Genomic DNA, 8823 nt, shown 5'->3' on the forward strand with positions numbered 1-8823 from the left:
AGTAGACTAGATGCTAATTTCTACATGAGATTTTTTAATTAGGAATTTTTTTACCGTCTGACGCAATTTCCGTTAAAACAAACTATCACTTTGTCAAATTGGTTGGCGGATCGCTTTCTAAAAAAAGCCTCGTACAAAAAAAATTGTCTTGTAACGGACGCTTTGTTTAATGAATTGTTTATTTTGCATATGTTCCGTAATAAATATAATTTACAATTTTAAAAGGTTTTTATTTGATTATAGAAGTACAATAATTGTGTGAATCTGATGTTGGAGATTGTGGGGTTTTATAAATGGATGTGTAAGTGGGAGGTATGCATTGACAGGATGGTATAGGTTAACAACAGATGTTATCACCAAGTACTGCATATTCATTAAAAATTTACCTTACTTCTTTTTAGTATATCACAACCAAATACCCCACCCCAACTTCCTCCTCATTCCCCCATCCTGGACATGTTTATTATTTGTTTGACATAAATCTCCCTGTAATACTTATTTTTTTGTTCCTTTTCAATATGTAAAGGTAAACTGCAAAGACACAAATAGCAATTAAACACAAAATTGGATGTCACTTCTGTAGCACAAAACCAGCACCTTGGATGCACAAGGAACAGCAACTTGATGCAGATATCCTTCACCACCATAGGCTGCAACAACACACCACATTGGACAGCAACACCACTGCTACGTAAACATGAACCTATAACCAAAGTAAAATTAATCTTCAGCATCATTGGAAATGCTTTATGAAATTTAAAAAAAATATGCTACATATCACTTCAAATATTCAACCCAAATTTTATATGGCAACATTATCTTATACCTATCATGGAAACTTAAATTAATAAATTTACATGAAACTAGATGACTCATTTAAGATTTAAATACAAATTCATTTAAACTTTACAGTGGAACAAATAAACATAACTTCTTTCAGAATCTGCCTTTCTTGCATACAACAAAGAACAAACTCCCCTTAAATAATCCATAACAGAACACAACCCTGAAGGAAATAGCTGTTGATTTGACGAAATCCCAAAATGTTAAACTAACCAATGAATGCAAAGCTTAATCACATTTTAATTGTAAAATCTATAATTGGATAAGATTGTCACCTTTAAATAGTGTATGTGTTCATGATGTTCACAGCAAAGGTAAGAGCGACTTCCATGCAGCCAGCCTGCACGATTTGATGGAAGTCTTAGATTGGATGGCTCAAGTTCCATTTATTAAGAGGTGCCTGCAATCAAACATTACAAATGTTATGATCCACATATATTTCAATCAGTTTAATTGTTAATTTTACCATTGTAAAAGCAGAACTCAGCTTCTCGACGTGGTCGACAGCATGGTTTCCAAGTCATTCAGCATCAAAATTCGTCTACAAATAAAAAATGAAATTAAACACTTTCAGCATGCTTTCAGGCCACTTTCACTGCACATGCAATGGAATTTAATCGAATCAATTATACCAAGAATAATAGCAGGCTCACGAACCGCCAACCCGAACCAACTAAAACCGATCACATTATTCTAAGTAATGCCTCACAAGTGGAAATCCAGCTAATTAAGCCAACATCAAAATTCAAAACCTCACAAAAATAAAAAGGTCTAAAAATGGCGACTCTTTCTCTCAGAACCTCATGATTCAATCAACTAACAATGAGCCAAGAAGGTAGGGGGCGTTAAAGTCTTAAAGGGCTAGCCTACGCCCAACAACTGAAGACAAACCTGGCCACAAGATGTCATCTTCAGTGTCTCAGCCAACAACAAAAACAATTTTTTTTAAAAGAATTATTACGACTAAATCCATCAAGGGAACTTCACACTTTAATGGGTGGACCAATTTACCAAATTCGTTAATCACTTCAATCAGGCTCTGAAAATCTGACTGAAAAGTCGCGGCAGAGTATTAATACTTTGGGGCGTCGGTGTAGTAGCTCGGGGCAGCGTTAGTTGTGGTATAAAACTCCGGTGCCTTAATGGTGTAGCACTTGGGAGCCTCGGTCGCAACTGGTCGTTGCAGCAGTAACCAACTCGTAAATTGTGTAGTAAGGTGGCGGCACTGCGGTTTGGTATCCGCCATATCCAGGAGACGTCGGTACAGCAGTGTTCGTCCCAGCCAACAACGATACAACACCCAACAGCAGCACGACGCTATAGTTAACTAAACAATTCATAAATTTTAACATTAATTTTCAATAATAACTGGCTGACTGGCATATTAGCAAACAGAAAAAATACTCAATGTGAAAGAGAGAATATTTACCCATGATTACGAACTGGTTACACGATGAGGAATGTAATTGATGACAGATAGTGCACTGCAATTGTTGCCGTGTCGGAGATCGTCACTCGATTGATTTCGACCACCTTTTCTCACTCCTTTTATACGAATTCTTTTACGCAGAGTATTACTTCGGGGCGACGGTATAGCAGCTCGGGGTAGCGTAGGTTGTAGTGTAGTACTTAGGCGCTTCGGTGTAGTTGACATGGGCAGCATACGTAGTCGTTCCTATGCCTTAGTGGTGTAGTAATTGGGAGCCTCGGTGCAGTATATTTCGGCTCTTTAGTGATGCAGCTCTAAGCAGAGTTATACTTCGGGACGTAAGGCGGCGGCGTTGCGGTTTGGTATCCACCATATCCTGGAAACATCGTTGACCCAGCCATCAACGATTACAACACCCAACAGCAGCACGACGCCATAGCAAACTAATTCATTAATAAATTTAACCATTACAATTCATTAACAACTAGCATATCAACAAATAGAACCAAGTAGAATTGACACAAAACTCAATATAAATAACAGAATATTTACCCATGAAGGCGAAGGGGCAATGCGATGAAGGCAGTTGGTGACAAATACTGTATAGCAGTTGTTGCCGTATCGGAGATGCTCCCTCGACTAATTTTCCTTCGCCTTTTTTCTCTCCTTTAATGCGATTTTTTTCTCACCCTCACCTTCTTAGCCTTGCGGCTATTTTACCTGCTTGATAGTACGTCCCGTTCTCACCCAACCTCTACACCACTGCATGCCACGTTTTACGTTCCGTGACCTTCGAGCGTCGAGGCCATGCAAACTGGCCTTTCCTTTTGCAGGTTGACGTTTGAGTTTGAGTCATATATACAGTCGCGGCTGAAAGTTTCTATACGTGTAGCTCAAAAATACGCCTTTTTACTGTGTATTGGCGGATGGTGTTAGCCTATGGTAGAGGTTGAGCTACCTTATTTGCTCGTTTCTTTATTTTTTACCGCCCTTCTTTACTTAACTCTTCCTCTTAACATCGATTAGTAATTTACCCACGATATCCCAAACGTTACTTATTCCTATTGCCTAATGCTAAAATGAAACTAATCGATGCAGAAATTGCCACAGTTACAAACTGATCAATCCTCTGCCATTTTAACGTTTCATTTTATAGCTATTGCTACTTTATTGGGTATCGACTCAATTGTCTGATTATCGGCCATGGTTACCCATAGTTAAAAAAGCCGCGCCAACAAATCATTGTCGGAGGGGAAAGGGGTAGGGGGTAAAACTTGAGAAAATCGAGCAAATAAGGTAACTCAACCTCTACCATAGGCTAATACCATCCGCCAATACACAGTAAAAAGGCGTATTTTTTAGCTACACGTATAGAAACTTTCAGCCGCGACTGTATATTCACCAATATATCATAAATTTGAGTAATATTCAACCCTACAAAAAGACAGTTTTAGCTCTGCAGTATGGTAATGATAATGAAAGGGTATAATGACAATAAATGCAGTAAAATTGTGTTACCTCTTGAGATGGAATAAAACTTGTCGAGTTGGCTTGGGTTGAGTGTCCTGTTTTTTAATATTTGCGTACATGGTGATGTAACAATGAACAACATGTGATGTGTTCTACAAACCTGTTAATTAACAAATGAAAAATGATGTAAAAGTTAAGAGAAACAGAAAATAGAAATAATTACGATAAACACATTTTTTGAAGCAGCGGATGTGAATAGAATTAAATTGATTCTGTCAGTTATAGGGCATTCGAGGTAATAGTTGCAGTTATGAGCCATAAATTTCCTTGGATTAACATCCAAGCTCCAAAACAAAAACTTGCTGGTTTCTCAAAAATGTGTTGATGCACTTTTGCCCCAATCCAAACCCAACAGAATTCAATCTTAAGTAATAAAATGGCAGTTTGTTGTGTCCTCTCTACTTAACATAGTCTAAGTAACAAAAATATATCTCATACGACATTCATAAGAAGAGCAAAGCAGTCTTAAGTTTCTCTTTTCTTAACAACCTAAACAGGAAAATATCGCTAGAAGTGGCAGCCTGCACCCAGCAGGCAGCAGCCATAACTGAAAGGAAATCACTCCCATCCCCTTAGTTTTAATAAAAGAAAATATTGGGAATATGCCGCCATCTAGCGGAAGATAAGTACTAGGCAGCAGACGTCCTACTAATCCGTGGAAAAAGAAAGCAGATGCCCAAGACGCCTGCGAGTTCGCATCCGGATTCCGGAATTCCGGAACGAGTCGCTCCTCATATTCATCAGTTTCTATAACCTCGACTCTTCTTCCCTAGTATAAACTTTAATAAAACATAATTTTTTTTTTAATAACCACCGCAGTGTTTTTGTTTATTTATTTAAAATACAATATCTTTTTAAAAATGACATAGTAAGACGATTGAAATTCATTAAAATATTTTTTGGGGAAAATCTAGGACTAGCCGATTTGTTTTTTTACTTTATGAGAATCATCTATGTCAGTGAAACAGAGATGAATACAGACATCAGTTAGAATCTCTAATTAGAGATTCAATGTTTGGAAGACGATTTCATGACTCAGGGTGATTCATTAATCCCGGTTGATTTCGTCGAGAGGTGGACGGAACCGACGAGAATTGGATAGCGGTCGCTCAGTCAAGCAGGACAAATGCAGGCGCGAAGGCATGTCACCCTGAGTCATAAATTCGTCTTCCAAACATTGATCCACGGTTGGTCTATTTAGAAAGAAAATCCCGATTTAATAAACAAGACCACGAAAAAGTGCAAGTAGAAATTCAACTTCCCGGCTACTAGGATCTGCTTGAAGCATTTTGATGATAAGAGTACGAGCCTTATCCTTATGTCATGAAACTCATTCTTCTTGATTTTGCTATAGATATCCTCGGATGAATGTGTTTCAAAGGGAATATACCCAACCAATAAAGCGTATCTAGGGATTGCAAAGAAAATAAATAAACATTCCAACACCATTTGTTTAACATGAAACTTACAAAATGCAGCCCATAAACCAAATATCCACTTCATAACTGTGGCCTTTTTTGGTGGTGTAGTACTCGGGAGCCTCGGTGGTGTAGTACTCGGGAGCCTCGGTGGTGTAGTACTCGGGAGCCTCGGTGGTGTAGTACTCGGGAGCCTCGGTGGTGTAGTACTCGGGAGCCTCGGTGCTGTAGTACTCGGGCGTCGGTGGTGGACGGGACTATACAATCATCGATTTGAAAATTAGTTTTTAAATAAAACTGGTCATAAACAATTTAAAAAATAGAATTGATTCACGGCTCAATATAAAATTGAATACTTACCAATGATTGCGAACTGCTATTACGACGAAGAAAGCAGTTGTTGCCGTGTCGGAGATGCTCACTCGACTGATATCTTTCAGTCTTTTCTCTCTCCTTTTATACGATTTTTTTCTCACCCTCACCCCCTAAGCCTTGCGGCTATTGTACCTGCTTGATAATGAGCACCACGTGTCTTTCTCACCCAACCTCTTTCATCATTGCATGACACGTTTTACGTAATGATCTCCATGACCTTCAATTGAAGGAAAACTGGCCTTTCCTTCTGCAGGTTGACGTTGTTGGGGATGGGTCTACAACAACCAATATCAAAATGAATACATCAAAATGAATACATCAAAATGAATACATCAAAATGAATACCAAATGGTTACGGCTTAAAACACACTTTATACCAATTGACATGAATGACATCTGCTGAGTCATTTGACTCGTTTCTTCGGTGAATGAATAAATTTTCCATTTCGAACCGTTTGAAGGATAGTCGGCTATTTTTTTAAATATTTCTCAGCAACCTTAGTTAAATTTCAAACACATGATTAATTTATATTCTTTTCATGATGTGCACACAGTTGAGCCTTGTTAGAAACATTTTTTCTAAGCCAATAAGTTCTCAATAGTTGTAAAAATGCTGACACTGGACTAAATGGACAACTACGTCACTGGTTACCATCACACTTTCGTACATAAGATTCTATTAATTTCTCATTTGAATAAAATGTGATTAACTTACAGCGCGTCGTATTATCGATTGGCAACAAGAACCACCGAAAGAAAAGATTTCGTCAAAATCACTATTCATGGATGCCATACTAGCTGACCGTGCTGATAAAAAGCAAATCTGCACGAAGCAGTCAACCGTGGAAGAATAAACGTTTAATCGGATTTCTAATTACCTAAGAAATCTAATAATTCAGAGTCAGGCCAATACCTTGCTTAAGTGTCCAGTATCATGCTGTACGTGTTGTTATTGCGAGGATCGTGAACACATGTGGATTTTGGCGGTGACGCTAGAACCGCTGGAACGGACATAATTTAAGTAAAAAAGAAATCGTCTTTATTATCGATGAAGCTTCAAACATTTAACATTACACAAATAAACGACAAATGTCTGACCATTTTAAGTTATACAAAACTCTTCGGCTGGCGTATTTCTTTTAAAACAGCTTCATCAGGTTCTGCCATTCATTCGACTGACAAATGATTTTGAAATTTCTGGCCACAAAGTCAAGAGCCGCTTCTTCGATTTTCTCCACCGAATGAAGATGATTTGCCCAGACCAATAAGTCAACGGCATTACTCGTCCGGATGCTTCTCATCTCAGCAGATAACGGACGCACTTCTCATTCAGGTCCTCGATAGCGTATTTGTTTGAAACTACGAACAGAGGTTGAGCGATGGCGTTCGTCAAAGGAGCCAAAGTCTGGCCGGAGTAAATTTAATGTAGCATCTCCTTGAAAATCTGTGGCCGGATGTCTTGGACGAATAAGACTTTGCCCGTCATGGACTCTTGAAGGTTGTGGTAAAACATGGCAGAGAAAACGGGACTTGTGGCAGCCAAGATGGAAATATGGCCACTGATTTTCTCCTCCTCTTGGTACAAGAATTCGACATGGCAGTTTGTTTGCTCGACAAACACTTTCTCCAGTTGCTGCGCAATCAGCTTGCCACGACAGAACTCCTTGGACTATAGATATAAATCAATACATTGTAATATTCAAACGGAATTAAAGCAAACACTATTTACACTGAAATTACAATATTGTGTTTTACCTTGGCAACTTTCACATTGTCCTTTTCTTCGGCTAATGGTGATTTCTGGGCGTCTGTCAGCTGTTTTGCAAACTGCAACCAAAAGTGGAAGGTTGGGTAGCCAAATCTTCTGATACCAAATTTTCTTAAAGTCCATAACTCGTCTGATCCAACAGCTTTTTCCAAATTTATTCTTCTGTTTTCATCATTGTTGATTGTAACCCAAACAGAGCAAGGCAGATTATGGTCACAATTAAAGATGACATCTTTTCCTCCACACAAACTAATAGTGTTGGTAGAGCACTTGAATCACACAGTAAGAAATTTCGTGACACGCACAGACAGCAGACGATCCTCCCCAGTATACATGACTAGGCACGAATTCGAGTGCCACCTGGTGGGTGAAATTACCAACCCCTCGACTGATTTTCACAATTGAGATTTGGTTGGCTGCCGGAAGTCGGACGCGTGACGGACATGGCTATACCGATGGCTGTAGAAGAAATGAGAATGAGCAAACAATAAAACAGCTGCTTCTGCCGGCTCTTCCCTAGCAAGACAGGTTTTCTAATATCGAAAAAAGATTGATACAGGGTTGTAGATCTCGTTACGCTGATCATTTTTAACATATGGTTTAGGGTGTGCAAATGAGCGGAAGTGCCCGTAAAACGCGTTCAAAGTTTTGAGTTTTACGGAGCTGACGCGCAGCCCAAGCCGGCCAGAAAGGGGGGTCGAGCGGGGGGTGGCGTGTACCCATGGGAGAGGGGTCAGTGAAGGGGGGTATACCTGGGCCATACTATACCAGACAATGTTTTCCCTTTGGCTCCAATATCACCGGTGGTCTAATGGTCAGCATCCCGGTCTGATATGTCGAAGGACCGAGGTTCGAATCTCGGCCAAGTCGAAAAATAAGGTACAATTAAATTGATAAATAGAATTTTTAAAATTTTTAAAAGACCATAGCACCTGTCACTGCTCTATCATGCGGTCACATGTTGCATTGAATAAGTCAATGTCTTAAGCTTATTGACGGCTAGCTACTTTACGGCTCATGCTTTCCTTTTCGGCTCATGTCAACGGTAGTCTATTGGTCAGCGACCCGGGTTGACATGCCAAAGGCCCGAGTTTCGAATCTTGGTCAAGTCGGTCGGAAAACGAAGTTCAATTTTGGAAAAATTTAACTTGAAAATCTTCCGGAGTTAGTGGAAGATAGGTATCTGCCACTTCCATTAACTCCGGTGTCATGATAACTCATATGCATGGTGCATCATGGTAACTCTTCACGACCGCGGAAATATCGTGATGACTTTGGAGAGGACAATGGAAGAAGATAGAAATGACGAAGAGAAATTTGTCAAAATTTTAGTTTTTAAATTTAGTTTTCTAATTACTAATGACTTAACCGAGTATCGAACCTCGGTCCTTTGGCATGGCAGGCCGGATTGCTGACCATTAGACTGCCGTTGACATGTATGCAAAGGGAATGCATGAGCC

General features: G+C 39.4%; 1 protein-coding gene across 1 annotated transcript in view; it reads right to left on the reverse strand.

Annotated features, from left to right (window-relative positions):
• The window catches only part of LOC124349621 (LIM homeobox transcription factor 1-alpha-like), a 947038-nt gene that overhangs the window by 190522 nt on the left and 747693 nt on the right, over positions 1 to 8823 (reverse strand). The gene's annotated exons all lie outside the window — the stretch shown is intronic.

The sequence above is a fragment of the Daphnia pulicaria genome, chromosome 7 (assembly GCF_021234035.1).
Source record: "Daphnia pulicaria isolate SC F1-1A chromosome 7, SC_F0-13Bv2, whole genome shotgun sequence".
NCBI lineage: Eukaryota > Metazoa > Arthropoda > Branchiopoda > Diplostraca > Daphniidae > Daphnia > Daphnia pulicaria.